Here is a 16,491-nt window from a genome sequence, read left to right as displayed (position 1 = left end):
TTATTCCTTGTATTACAAGAAACTGGAGAAACAAAACCAACCAAATAATAGACTTGTACACCCCTTCAACCCAATTAACAAACAAACCACAACGTAGTGATAAAATTGATCAAGCCATGGGCTTGTAACTTGGAAATTGTTAAGAAACAACAACTTTCAGTGATCAACATGTCTAAGAAATTTGAAGTAATCATGATTCCAATCAGGACTGGAAAGCCCTGAAGGCATTGGAGAGAGACAGTCAGAGACCCAGTGTTAATCTGTGTCCTAATCTGAAATGAAAGATAAGAACTGCGGTAAATCTACAAATTTGCTGTCCTGTTTTAATAAGTAACATTAAAAATCAACAATGCCAGGTTATAGTACTGCAGGTTTATTTGGAAACACTAGCTTTCAGACCACTGCTCCTTCAGTAGGTAGCTTTGGAAAAGGATCATAAAACACAGAATTTATAGCGAAAGATGACAGTGTCATGCAACTGAAATTATATGTTAAAATAAAAACCTAGATTGTTATTAAGTCTTTCATCTTTTAGAATGGATTGCAGGTTTCCGTTCATTAGTATGTAAATCCCAGAACTTATTTTAGCCACATTCTCGAGATAACTTAAGGTTTTATTAAAAAAGGTTACATTTCTGCTCAGACAATGCATTAATGATGTAAGGTTTGAGTCTGTTGCATCCCAATTTTGAGTCAGGCTTGTTCTAATTCTTATGTAGGAATTTATAAAATATTACATGGATTGACTGTCTGCAAATTGTGTGCTTTTTGAGCAAAATAGAATGTGGTGTCTGCACTGTAATCTTTTGCTATAAACTCTGTGTCTTATGATTCTTTTCCAAAGCAACTTGGAGGAGCAGGATTCTGAAAGTGAGTGCTTCCAAATAACCATCTATAATCTGGTGTTGAGTGATTTTTAACTTTGTCCAACCCAGTTCAACACTGGCACCTCTACACCTTAACAGATAACATTTACAACCTAAGTAAAGCTTTCTGAGTTATTGACTAGATTGTCTTCTCTTGCCTTATTGGTTAAAATCTCAAATTTATATTGCGATTTGAATTCAGATTACAGGCTCCCCTGAATTTACAAATTCAATGATTCAGGAAGCTGATGTCTCCCTGATTAATTTTTGACTTATTGACAAAAGATCGATAAAGTAGCAGCTGCACATTTCTTTCAATTTACCGAAGACTGGGGACAATATTTCATCATCACTAACACTCAACACTGGAGCCACCGGGGTGCATCCTCAGCCCCCTACTGTACTCATTGTATACCCATGATTGTGCCACCAAATACCAGACTAATGCCATTTACAAGTTCGCTGACGACACTGCCACAGTCGGTCGAACCTCAAATGATGACAAAACAGGCTACAGACGGGAAGTGGAATACCTGGAAAAATGGTGCACCTAGCTCTCAAAGCCAGCAAAACCAAGGAACTCATTATTGACTTTCAGTGAATGTTACTCACGCACCCCTACATGTTAACAGCACAGAGGTGGAATGAATGGAGAGTGTCAAGCTCCTGGGAGTAGTCATCCACAACAAGCTTTATTAAACTCTTCATGTGGATGCACTGATTACGAAAGCAGAATAATGTCTTTTCTTCCTCAGTCAGATGAGGAAATTTGGCATGACGCGAATACCCTTGCCAACATATATAGATGCGCCATCGAATGTATCACTACCTGGTATGGCAATTGTACCATTCAAAAGCGGAGACGGTTACAGAGAGTGGTGAACTCAGCCCGAACAATCACAAAGGCCAACCTTCCATCTGTAGAATCCATCTACCAGGCCTGCTGTCAAGGAGAGACAACCAGCATTCTTAAATATCCCAGGCAATGTTTTTCTACAACCTCTATCATCGGGAAGAAGGTACAGAAGCCTGAATACATGCACCAGCTGGTTTCGCAACAGTTTCTACCTACTGTTGTTAGAATACTGAATGGACTCACAAACTCTAAACATTTGCCTGTACCTGTGTTTTTGTTTTTGCTGCCGTTTATCTATTATTTACTATCTATGCTACTTAACTCTGATCTGGCTGTATTGCTCTCAAGACTAAGATTTTCACTGTGCCTTGGTTCACGTGACAATAAATTCAGTTCAATTTAATTCAATTCAATTCATTTCAATTCAATTCATGATACGACGTTTAAAATAAATAAAGCTGAAGTCACTGCTTGCCTGTATCAGCCTTGAATCTAAATAATATTATGTGCAAGGAAGTCTGTATCTCCAGCACTGAGATTACTTACACTCAACCTTCAAGGAGCAAGACGTTTTATTTTGTGCTGCTATCAGTGTGTCCATCTGTGCTTCTGTGAACATAAAGACCGAAATTTAATAGTCCAAAACACATCTGATTAGATTTAACTAAGCATAATTCAAAATGTTGTCTTGTCGTGGGATGGAATACATTCCCTTTATAATTAGGTATTTGAATTCAAAATGTAATATGCTAAGGAAATTGCTAGAAGATTTTGAACCATTCATATTTGACAGGGAGATAAATTTTAAATAATATTTCTACAACAAGGAAGATAATATTGGGGTACAAAATATCCTCTATATTCAGCTTTAAAATCTTATTACACTTTGGTCTGGATCAGATGTAAAAATTAAAGTATACCCAGAGACCTGTCCACTTTTAAAAATCATTTCATGCAATCTGAGCAAGATTCATATTTGTTGCTGACCCCTAATTGCCTTTGAACTAATTTCAGAGGACACTTAAAAGCCTACCATATTACTTTTAATCTAGAGTCACTTGGAGGGCAGATGATACAGGAAAAGAAGTCCTACTCAAAAGAGCATTAATAAACCAGCTTTTTTTATGGTAATCAATAACTGATTCATTCGTATGCATTTTACTTCCAGCAGGGTACCTTGCTTATGTTATTCCTTCTAAATATAAGAAACTGGAATGTTGGTAATTTGGTATCAAAATATCCAACAGGCATCTATTACAAATCACCAGTGTATACAAATATCACAATCACAGCAACTTCACTTCCTGGGCTAACATTAAGCTATTTGGTTACAAAGTATAGTATGCTTCCATGAGAGTGTCATTCTTCAAGTGGCATGGGTCAAGATGGATTCTGAGGCTTGTACGTTCTATGACATACTTATGATATCAAGAGCAATTCTTTTAAAGCATACCGGCACACCTTGGCTTTTAAGACAGTCAACCTAACTGAAACGAGTTTTTAAACTCTAAATGCTGTTAATTGAATTTTCAAAAGCATTAGCTGCCGTGTTGGGATTTGAACACATGCCTGCAGCAAATCAACCTGAAATTTTAAGTACAAGCCAAGGGCTCCGGCCCGGAACGTCGAATTTCCTGTTCCTTGGATGCTGCCTGACCTGCTGTGCTTTAACGAGCAACACATTTTCAGCTCAAGTAATATTCCCAGTTCATTGTTCTGCTCCCTCAGCCAGCTCCTGAAAATAAACCACATTTACATAATTCTTCACTAATCTCAATCCTGCTGGCTAGTTAAAGTTAGATAACATACCCACCAGAAATAGCCAAATCAACACTCTTTCTCTCTTGCATTTTTCTTCTTTTCCCCAAGATTGTTACCAGATTATAGATTAAGATTAAGTTATATTTTGTCTTTGTGACATAATTTTCAACATTGAGGTGCTACTTGGATTGGAAATTGCATCTTATTGCTTTTTTTGAAGATTTGTCACAGTTTTCCAATGCATTTTCTTGTTTAGCTGTTCCCAGTTACAAGGCTGTAAATTCCACAAAGGTTTTCCAGGCAGATTGGAAGTGTGAGAATGTGAAACTTCTGTTTGCTGCTACCCCAGCACGCTGACCTCACACTATATCCTGGAAAAGGAGGTGATTCAGGAAGGGTGGGCTGTCCATTGCTCAACAAAAGCATTGGTGGTGGGTTGGACTCCTATTGGGTTGAAGATGAAGTCCCTTCTGAAAGCTACTTGTCAAAGGACACCTTTCACTGGTGGTAATTGAGCCTTTTGGCCTACATTAAGATGAATAAAACAAAATACATTTCTGACTGACTTTAGTCAAAGTCAAGACTTAATCCTCATCATTAACTTTAACCCTAAATTAAATCCTAAATAAATTTAACCTTAAATCTAAGCCTTAATACAATCATTAATCATAACTTTACCACTATTGAACTCCTGTACCCCATCCCAAACCCAATTGTTCAATTTAATTTTTAACTCCATTCATTGACTCTAGCTTACTCTTACTACTAACCCTGAATCCGACATCTAATCCAAAAGCATTGTTGTCAATAGCGCAACTCACAGCTGACTGCGATGTCAAAAAGTGTTTGTGACGCTGTGGAAAATGCAGGTCAATTCCATAAAAAAAACCTTGCTCACTGAGTGATATGAATAAAATATGATTAAGACTGCTGAGACTGTAGCTTTTCAATCGTGCCATGCCTACCATCATAGCACTGCTACACTGGATTTTGTAATACGGCCAAACACCCCAGAGCCACAGTTTTAGCAAGGTTGCATTACACATATATTTCTTTACCTAGCCATTAGCGAGGAGACAAATTACCAAGGGGGCAGAAGCAACACAGCTGGGCTGGACCTGAGAAAAAAAAGAGAGAGTCTTCAAATGGGATCGAAGAACCGCAACCAGTCAACCAAGGAACACAAGGATGGTAGAGACAGAAACTTTCATATCATTTAAGCAGGATTTAGATATACATATGCAGTGCCAAGGAATATAAGGTCAAATGCTGGAAAATGGGATTAGAATAGTTAGATACTTACAGGTGACCAGTGCAGATAAGAAGCGTCAAAGGACCTTCTTTCTGTGATGTAGACCTCTCTGATTCTATGACTATGATTATGACAGTAACGGAGTAAGCATTCCAAGTAGCAGGACAAGTGCCAGAAATACAAAAGTCTTGCATGACGGACAGCACAGCATTTCTTTGCTAGCTATAACTAGGTATTCTTTGCAGAAACACATAAACTGTCTGAACTGGTTCCATTGTCTTTGATTTACATGCTCGTTTGAAGAGCTCCAATTTGGTATATGGAAGACACCTTCAGATTCTTAATCAACTGACATTGCTTGTCCTCTTCAACAAGCAACTACTACTTTGATACTAGAGTGAATGTAGAGCAGCAGTGTGGTCAAGTGACCATGGACTCAAAATTGGAGGCTTTAAATTGATCCATAGGCGGGGAAATAGAGCCTGACAGGAAATTGGCCAAGCTAAATTAAACAGCAGGCTAGTAGCTATCAGCTGCAGAGAACACTGGAAACCAAAATTAAAGAGCTCACGAAGCTTGGGGGAAACCAGTTACAACCATCTCAAGGGCTGTGTATTAGAGAAATATTGATCAGACTTTCTGGCACCAGGACTACCAGCCAGAGACTGAGGATGTGCAATTAACATTTTTCCACCATGGCAACTGCGGAGGTAGTTGGTGTGACCCCATTAGATGCTTTGAACCCTGCTCATAACACCATTGGCCAAAACCTACAGGAGATTTGGGAATTTTTCGGATAAGGGGGATAAAAGCTCCCATTTGAAAGCCGCCCTCTCAGAGAAGAATTGCAGTAAGTGTCATGACGAATAACTATGCAGCAATCCAAGAAAGCCGAGGAGAATATCCACCCTGGCCTGTGATTGCCACACTCATGTAAGTGAGCCAGCCTACATCGGAAAGGAGATTCCAATGACCCAGCTCAAGCATGCGGATAATGACAGGTAATGTCTTTTCTCAGATGGATGCAGCTGGATAAAGAGCAAATATTGTGGGAATTTGGAAAATGCTGACATGGTGTTTTCCATAAGGAAAATTTTGTTAATAAGGTTTAGTTTAATGACAACTGGAATTCTGTCCCTTTGATCATCTCAAAGACAACAGCAATTTGGCAAAGTGTTTTTAATACATAAACTGGTTGGTGAGTCCAAAATGGACAACAGCAGCAACATAGCAGTAGTAAGAATGCAGATGACATGGATAGCAGGCCATTGAATTAGGACTCGAAACATGCAACAGGCAAATCTGCAGAGAGAGAAACAGTTAATGTTTTCAACAAGTAACCTTTTATTGGAACATCTTTTTTTTGTCATTTTATATTTCCAGCATCTGCTGTAAGTTACATTTTATCATGAGCTCATATTTTTTGTTTTTACACTGTTTTCTCTACATTGCTATGATTCTGCTGTCTTATTTAAAGACTTAGGAGTCAGTTTGCTATCCTAAGAAAAATAAACTTGCACTAATGGTAAAAATAACATACCTGATCATGATATTATATTATCATTAATGCTTGGTAGAGAGTTTGAAATCTTCCCCTTCATTAAGCTCACTAATGAATAGAGTAAAATATTTGCTTTTCAATCTGATATTGCAAATGTGGAATTGTGGAGCAATTAACAGGCTCTTAACAACCAAATAATAAACTCTCCAAATTAACATTTTGTGGTTGCTCCTTAATCTATTTTTGAATACATAGAAACCACACAGCAGTAGTAAATACAGATGAATATTGATCCATAACAAAAGCCAATAGACAGAACAATAAATAGCAAAATGTCAAGCTACACAAGCAGACTACTGGATAATGTGCTTGTTTCCATAGTGATAACTCCAATAGAGAGCCCAAGCGCATCCCTTTGACTGCTTTTGAGAAGATTTGTAGCTCAGGTTGAGGTTTTGGATGTAGGTTTGCTCACTCAGCTTGAAGGCTCATTTCCAGACGTTTGTCACCCTTCTAGGTAACATCTTCAGTGGGCCCTAGGTGAAGCACTACTGAAAATCCCTGCTTTCTATTTATGTGCTTGGGTTTCTTTGGGTTGATGATGTCACATTGTATTTCCTGTGGTGATGTGATTTCCTGTGGTGAAGTCACATCCAGTTTCTTTTCTCAGGGGGTGTTAGATGGGGTCTAACTCGATGTGTTTGTTGATAGAGTACTGGTTGGAATGCCATGCTTCTAGAAATTCTCGTGTGTGTCTTTGTTTGGCTTGTTCTAGGAAGGATATGTTGTCCCAGTTGAAGTAGTGTCCTTCCTCATCCGAATGTAAGGATACTAGTAAGAGAGGGTAATGTCTTTTTCTGGCTAATTGGTATTCATGTATCCTGGTGGCTAGCTTCCTGTCTGTTTGTCCAATGTAGTGTTTGTTACAGTTTTTGCAAAATATTTTGTAGATGATGTTTGTTTTGCGTATTGTCTGTATAGCATCTTTCAAGTTCATTAGCTGCTATTTTAGTATGTTGGTGGGTTTGTGGGCTACCATCATACATTAAAAATGGCCCAAAAATAGGAAACGAATGCCATCTGACAGAGTGCCAACCGCAAACAGCTATACTTCCTGCACGAGTGCCTAAGAAACAGGTACTACCTAAATGCTTTAAATACAAACCTCCTCTTAACACCTCACTAGCCAAAAGAATAGCAGAGCAAAACGGCTGCAGAATACTCAGAAAAATGATAAATGATGCCCACAACAGGCTCCATAAATACAACTGGGAAATTTTGCACGAAAAATCTTTACTCACTCATGCAACAGACCATGAATGGATAGACACAATACCACAAGCCATAGATACTAGACATCAACAAACACAGAAAATGAAAAAAATGACTTGCAGAAAAAAACTAGACAAACTTACACAAAGTAACAACACTGACAACACAGAAGCATGGATAAAAAATTTATCTGACTGACCTTTAACAGACACTGAAAAAGCTGTCTTAGTAAGAGGATTAAATTACAACTGCCAAGATGCGGACAAGAAAGATTTCTTAGCAGCATTAGAAACAACACTAAACGACAACCAACTCACGGAAGAAACCCAGCAAACCATCAGACAGGTAGTCATGCCAACATTAAGCAGAAAAAAGGAAGGAAACACACTCAACACACTCAAGAAAGGAAAGCTTTGGAAAGACTAAAAAAAGATAAAAACATTGTTATCCTTCCTGCAGACAAAGGACGCTTGGCAGTCGTTCTAAATAGAAGAGACTACATTGAAAAAGTGAACACACTACTTACAGATACCAACATTTATCAACAAGTGGTGATGGACCCGACCCCACAACTAGAGAATTGATTCATAGCCTTACTCAAAAAACTTCAGAAATATGGAGAAATAAATAAGACTGACTTCCAAAAAGTTAAACCAGATGAATGCAACACACCACGCTTCTATGGATTACACAAAATTCGCAAACCAGGAGCCCCCCTCAGACCCATAGTCTCGCTACGTGGAACACCAACTTACAGACTGGCCAAGGAGCTATACCAAGAACTAAAATACTTTGTAGAAGACTCAAGCCATTCCACCCACTCCACCCAAGAATTCCTGAAGACCATCAAAGACATTAAGATAAAAGAGGATGAAATAATTGTCTCCTTTGATATAACAGCCCTGTTTACATCAATCAACATTAACCTGACCAAGGAAACACTGACTACACTATTAAAAGACCCAAAGACACAAACACCAAGCACCACCAACTTTACAAGCACCAAGGACAGTATCATCAAGCTAGTGAACATATGCCCTACCACACACTTCACCTTCAACAACAAAACTACAAACAAACCAACGGAACACTCATGGGATCTCCAATATCAGGGTTCTTAGCAGAGGCAGTAATGCAGAGACTTGAACAAACAGCTCTGTCAATCATTCAACCCAAACTTTGGGTCTGCTACGTGGATGACACCTTTGTCATCACTAAACAAAATTAGAGGAAACCTTCAAGATCATAAATAATACCCTTACTGGTATAAAATTCACTAAAGAGGAGAAAAGCAACAACAAACTGTCATCCCTAGATGTCACAGGAGAGCAAACAGCCAATGGGGAACTTCAAACCAGCGTCTTCAGGAAAACAACACAAATGGACCAAATATTGAACTACAGAAGCAATCACTCCTAACCCACAAATGAAGCTGCATCAGAACATTACTTCAACGAGCTAACACACACTGCAGTACAGAGGAAATATGCAGAGCTGAGAAAAATCACTTATATCGTGCATTCAAAAAGAATGGGTACCCAATGAACACAGTCGACCGATTTCTCAGCAACAAACCAAAACAAGCAGCCAAAACACGTCCAGAAAGTTTAGCCATTCTCCCCTAGATCAAAGACATCTCAAATGACTGCCAGACTACTCAGACCCCTTGGTATCATGATAGCCCACAAACCCACCAACATATTAAAACAGCAGCTAATTAACTTGGAAGACCCTATACAGACAGCAAGCAAAACTAATGTCATTTACAAAATACCATGCAAGGACTGTAACAAACACTACATTGTACAAACAGACAGAAAACTAGCCACCAGGATACACGAACACTAGCTAACCACAAAAAGACATGACCCTCTCTCACTAGTATCCTTACAATGGATGAAGAAGGACACCACTTCGACTGAGACTATACATCTATCCTAGGACAAGCTAAACACTTGAATTCCTAGAAGCATGGCTTTCCAACTGGAACTCTATCAAGAAACACATTGAGTTAGATCCCATCTACCACCCCCTGAGAAAAGGAACAGGAAGTGACTTCACCACAGGAAATCACATCACCACAGGAAATGACACCAGTAACCCAAAGAAACCCAAACATATAAATAGAAAGCAGGGATTTTCAGCAGTGCTTTGCCTGAGGCCCACTGAAGATGTTACCTATAAGGGTGACAAGACATCTGGAAATGAGCCTTTAAGATCAGTGAGCAAACCTACATCCACAAGCCTTTGACATTCTGTTCCATTACTCTAAATAAGTTCCCTACCATCAACATGGTTGAGCTTACAAATGATCAGAAAATTAACCTGATCTATAGTGTTATTACAGTGGCCACATGAGCAGGTCAAACGCCTGGTGTTCTGTGACAAGTGACTCACCTCCGACTCCCCAAAACGCATCCACCATCTGCAAGGCACAAATTGGAAACCTGAAATAATTCTCACCTGACCAAAGAGTGCAGCTTCAACAATATTCCCAAGAAGCTTAACAACCACAATCTGATAAAGCACACACTTGATGGTATCACCCTAAGCATTCACTTCTCTCAGCCCTTGTAGCAGGTTAACTATTTAATGGTACTCTACAGTAACCCACTAGAGCTCCTTCAACAGCATCTTCCAAACCAGTAACTTTCACTACAAACAAGAAAAAGGAGAGCAGATGTAAGGAACGCCATCTCTGCTTCATTTTTGATAAATTTCTTAGAGAGCTTTGAGGTTGTCACAAACAGAATGGATAAAGGGAGCCTTAAAATGAAGTGTGTTGGGATTTACAAATGGCATTAAGGTGTCATTAAAGCAGTGTTGCACTAGGTAAGAATTCATGCCGTTCAGGCTGATATATTAACATTTACAAAGGATTGGCTTACGAACAAGAAATACAGACTTGCAATAAATGGATCTTTTTCAGATTGGCAAACAGTGGAGTGTAAAAGGGATCAATAATTTAACTATTTAAATTCTATATTAATTGCTGGCATGAAAGGAAAGCCTGTGTCACAGACAAGTTGCCAACTGTTGCAAAGAGAGATTGGAATCAAGTCGTGCAAATGACAAGTAGTTAGCAAAATTGCTGGGTCAGCCAAAAAGAAAAAAAAATTGAAGCCTGTGTTGTTGGAAAGTCATTCAGTCAAATGGTGACTTAACTGCTTTTTGTTTTGTGAAGGATATGAAGAGTTATAACTCAATAGGTGATTTACTGAACTGGTTATCACTTATCAGCAAAGCAAAGTATGGTTAGTCACAAGGTTGTTCTCTCTAAATGGCATATGGATGATTGGATAACACAAAAGGTGCAAGGTAATAACCGATATGAGTAGTCATGAGCAGGCTCGCCTGGGGTTAAGATTCTTTAAAGCATGGAGCTTAGCCTCCTTCAAGGAAATGCAAACAGATATCTGAATGAGTGAAAGGCCAAAAATATTATGGTAAATGTGACAAAATTGTGATGCTTGCCAATGGCCAACTAATCAATTTCTGAATTATTCTCAGCTCTAAGAAAGTGTCACTGGACCCAAAACACTAACTCTGATTTCTCTCCACAGATGTTGCCAGACCTGCTCAGCTTTTCCAGCAATTTTTGTTTTGTTTTTGATTTTCAGCACCTTTAGTTCTTTCAGTTTTTATTGATCAATTTCTGAAGACTGGATTGTGTCAAGATTTAATCACGCAGCTTGCTTGAATGTAATGGCTTTTGAAGAGAACTTGCCTCACAGTGACAGTTAACCAGCTCAGGACCAGGAATCATATGGTCAGTGTCTCGAGGTTGAAATGGAATTGGCTGATCACTTGTTTCATTCGGATCTTTGGACAAGTCCAAGTAAACCTGACCACTCCTGAAGAATGGTTCCACCTGAAATGTCGACTTCTACACCTCTAGATGCTGCCTGGCTTGCTGTGTTCTTCCAGCTTCCTGCCTGTCTATTTTGGATTCCGGCATCTGCAGTTTTTTGTCGCTATTCACTTGTGATTATGAGCAGTGTACGGGTAAGTTTGTGGTATATTACTCTTATTGCTGTATTTTGTCATATGTCTTGCTTCAATAAAGAACATTGGTAACATCAGTTGTTTGGAATGACATGGCTTATTGATATCCAGAGTAGCCTCACAGAGCAGAGAAGGTTAAAAAAAAGTCTACAGACAGGCAAGTAAATAGAGTCAAGGCAGGCAAATAAATGCTCTACTACTGCTTCTATATCTGACTTTATTTTTTAATTCACTTGTGAGATGTGGACATCACTGGCTGGGCCAGCATTTATTACGCATACGAAGTTACCTTGAAAATGTAACTGCTCTTCCTGAACCACTGTAGTTCATGTTAAACCAACCACAACATTAAAGGGAACCATATCATTGTTCCTTCATCCTCACTGAATATAAATCTTGAAACTCCTTTCCGAACAGCACTCAATCAAGACTGTGACTCTCTGTTATGTTTTCAAGGGTAATTATTGGATATCAGGCAAATATTGGTCTTGTCAGCAATATTCATATACAATGAACAAATGAGAAAATAAGTAGTTTGGGAGGTAGGGGATGAGAGGATGGGATGGATTGCAAAGGCTATACAACTGAAAAATATGTATATTTACCATAATCATCCATTTGTCTTCCCTATTACTTGCTGAACTTTATTTCTAGCCTCTTGTGATTCATAAGTGAGGACCCCAAATCCTGCAGCTTTCTGCAGTCTTTTTTTCATTTAAATAATATTCAGCTTCATTATTCTTCCTGTCAAAGTGTATAACCTCATATTTTCCCCTAGATATAATAAATATGACAAGTTTTTGCCCACCCACTTCACCAGTCTATATCCCTCCACAGACATTTTCTGCCATCCTTACTGCTTGCCTTCCCACCTAGTTTTGTGACATCCACAAGCTTACTTATAGTGTGATAATGCTGTTCCTTTAACAAGGCTATGTTGTTCTTGTTTTTCAGAGAGGTCGTAAAGAAACAAGTTCCAGGGTGACTAGTTCTGATGAGTTTTAGGACCAATTTGATTATAGCTAACAATTACTGCTCAGGCAAAAGGTTTTCAAGTTAACAAAAACCACCTGTACAATGAAAGGGGAGTGGCTAGTTCTCTCAGCTGAGTTTTACTCTGATTTGACCATAAAACCACAAGACATAAGAGTGGAAGTAAGGTCATTCGGCCTATCGAGTCCACTCCGCCATTCGATCGTGGCTGAAGAAATGTCTCCTCATTTCCTTTTTAAATTGGCCCCCTCTAATTCTAAGGCTGTGTTCATGGGTGCTAGTATCCTCGCCTGATGGAAACAAATTCCCAGCATCCACCCTTTCTAAGGCATGCATTAACTTGTAAGTTTCTATTAGATTTCCTCTCAACCTTCTAAACTCTAATGAATACAATCTCAGAATCAAGGTTTGGTTTGGCTTGTTTAGATTTTAGCAGTCTGGCTTTTCGGAGCAAGCAGCTTGAGGCTACTGGTCAAAGAAACAGCTACATGGAAGAAGGTGCTCCATGCTAAATTGCTTTGCCCTCTCTCTTCTCTCCTGCAGGAAGTCGTGCTTGACTTTGCCTTTTGTGCCAATGGGGTGTTTATGGGGATTGTTGCAGGAATTTGGCACAGCATCATTAAGTTGGGATCATCTGGTGGGTTTTCAGATAGTTTAAGTTATTCGATATTCTGTTCTCTTTTGCTTCTATTTCATTCTGTAATCTTGCAAATAAATTCTGTTTTGTTTAAAGCTAAGAGGTTGGGCCAGCTGCATCACTCCTGGAATATCCATCTTACATCTGCTTAAAACAACTAACAAAGTTAGGGTCCAGGCTACTTCCATGAAATATTTTGAGGGTTTCTGGCCTGGTCCATAACAATAGTACATTCACTTCCCTCATCTAAGTCATTAATATATATTATAAATAATTGTGGCCCATGTACACTGCAGTTTTTGCAGTTTGCCTCCTGAAAAAGGCTCCCTTTATTCTGACTCCCTGTCTTTTAATAGTTAGCCAATATCTCTTTTTCTGATGTACTATCTCCAACATCATGGGCTGTTATCTTATCAAGTAGGTTAAAATGTGCAGACTTATCAAATGTCATTGGTTTGAAAAGGTTAATTCTAGGAATTTAAGATAGCCCATACAAAAAAACTAAACTCCTCTAAATTATCCATTCCAAACTTTACAACAGGTAACGAGTTGGAAAGCTTTAGGGAGGGAGTTCCAGAAGCTTAGACAGCTGAAGGCCTGGTGATGAATGATGGAGTGAAGAAAATCAGGCACTTGGACAACCATGGGGATTTTGAAAACAGGAGTACTCTACCATTTAATATATAATGAACTATTCTATTGTTGAATCTAGTCTTTCAGTTTAGATTCATAAATTCTAGTTGCAAGAAATAGATACAATATCAAATAAATTACAGGTAACACAATTCCTGAGAGCTCTGTGCGGATTAGGCAGACATTGTAAATGTCTACCTTGTTCTTAGGGTTGTAAAATTGAACAGGATGAACCTTCCTTTTGGGTCTTAAAAGTGATGGACTTCAAATTACTGAATTTATTTTGTCAGTTTGTGACATGGGCTACACTATTTCCAGTCCAAAGACTTCTGAAAAAGGGACTTACTGGGCTGAGTTTCTCTAGCATTGTTTGTGTTTATTAAACATGAGAGATTGTTACTTAATGGAGTTAAAAATGAATTATTAAAATTATTAGGAGATTGTTAAGACTGGCAGTTGGGAGCAGGAGGGAAAGTGAAGTTGATGTGTGAAATCAGCCTTGATTATATTAAGTACCTCAACAAATTCAAGATTCTACTCCTGCTCCGATTGTTATGTTCTTTTGTTCTTAAGGTGGAAGAAAACACAGAGTTTAGTGATCATGGGCTTATATTTCGATTTGAATAGAGTGATCAATGGTGTCTTACAAGGATTGGAGCTGGCTTATCAAATATATTTGTTAATGAATAAGGACCTGTCATGTTTGCCAATGACACAACGGTTGGCAGGATAGCAGTAATATGGAGAAGAGCATGAAATTACAAGAAGATTGATAAATTAAGTGAATGTGCGGAACTGTGCCAGATTTATTTCAAATCAAGTGAGAAGTCGTACATTTTGAAGCAGGAGTGAAAGATTAACCTAGGAACAGTGAAAATCCAAAGAGACTTTTAGGATCCATTGTATACAGCTTATGAACATGCAGTGACTGTTAATGTTAACTTTGTAAAAACATCTGAAACAACATTGAACTAATTTTGCTGCTCATTTTCAATTTATGCTGGGGAGGAAGATAATTACTGACATATGTTCTCAGTTCATGACAAAAGATGATAGAAAGTTCACTGTGAGATTATGAAGTGGAAGCAACAACTTTAAAAGAAACATAGTTGACTTGTTTAGATAACATGTAGCTTCAGGTACTAATGTACGGCAGTGTAAAAATTAAATTGCCACCATAAATGTAGGAGACATTCATAAATCATGTAACACTTCAGATAAATGATAGAAGCAATCTTGATAAGGATGATAGATGTTTGGAATGGCCTTAATTAGCAACAAATAAAAATTGACAAATTTCTCATGTCACTAGATTATTGTAACTTGAATCATCGGAAGGATTAGAAATGATCAAAGGATTCCGCAGTTTATCATAGAAAAGGTGAAGTGCAAGGTTTGTGAAGGTTTGTAGCTCAGGTTGAGGTTTAGGGTGTAGGTTTGCTCACTGAGCTGTAGGTTTGATATCTAGACGTTTCTTTACCTGGCTAGGTAACATCATCAATTGAGGTTGCACTGTATACTGGTTGCCCTTCGCATTGCTTGCTGCATCTACATGCCAACTTTTAGTAACTTATGGACAAGAACAGCCAAGTTCCTTTGAGCATCAATACTTTCAAGCTTTTCACCATTTATAAAATATACTGCATCTCATGTATTTCATCTGTCAATTTTTTACCCATTCAGTCAGCCTGTCTAAACCCTCTTGAAACCTTTTCTTGTCCTCCACACAACTCACATTCTCACCAAGTTTACTTTCATCTTCAAATCTGGAAATATTATATTTGATCCCACATTTAAATCACTTATACAGATTTTTTAGAGTTGAGTCCACTCCCACTCTGCCAAGGACAGGCAAGTCCTGAGCCTCCTCCACAGCCAAACTTAGCCACCCGATGTCTGGATGAAGAACACTTCATCCTCCACCTTTGGACCCTCCAACCACATGAGATCAATATGGATTTCACCAATTTCCTCATTTCTCTTCCCCTGTCCCCTTATCCCAGAACCAACCTGCTAACTTGGCACTGCCCTCTTGAACTGTGCTAACTGTCCACTTTCCTCTCCCATCCTATCACCTTCACCACCTTCCTTCATCTACCTACCACATTCTCTTACCTTACCCCTGCCTCATCCCTATCCCCATCCCATTTATCCCTCAGCCCCCTTAGGCCACCCCTTTGTTCCTGATGAACAGATTATGATCAAAATGTCAGCTGTCCTGCTTTTTGGATACTGCCTGACGGCTGTGCTTTACCAGCACCACACTCTTTGTCCCTTGAGACAAAGGATGGCTTTCTTCCACTCTGGTGTTGTGGGTTCTGAACTGACAAAATAGTCCCATGTTAGACCTGCATCCCCTGTCACAGCTGGCAGCAGATGGTGCTTGCTGAATTGGGTGAGTGGGATGTTTGGGTTTTCATTCACTCTTTCCAATGTTTGCACTCCATTTGGTTTGAAAATGTGTTGCTGGTTAAAGCACAGCAGGTCAGGCAGCATCCAAGGAACAGGACATTCGACGTTTCGGGCCAGAGCCCTTAATTCCTGATGAAGGGCTCTGGCCCGAAACATCGAATTTCCTGTTCCTTGGATGCTGCCTGACCTGCTGTGCTTTAACCAGCAACACATTTTCAACTCTGATCTCCAGCATCTGCAGACCTCACTTTTTACTCCATCTGGTTTGGCAACTTGGTAGACATTTCTTCACCAGTTTGAGTG

Source organism: Hemiscyllium ocellatum, chromosome 4 (assembly GCF_020745735.1).
Source record: "Hemiscyllium ocellatum isolate sHemOce1 chromosome 4, sHemOce1.pat.X.cur, whole genome shotgun sequence".
Taxonomy (NCBI): Eukaryota; Metazoa; Chordata; class Chondrichthyes; order Orectolobiformes; family Hemiscylliidae; genus Hemiscyllium; species Hemiscyllium ocellatum.
Note: the sequence above shows the minus strand (reverse complement) of the source record.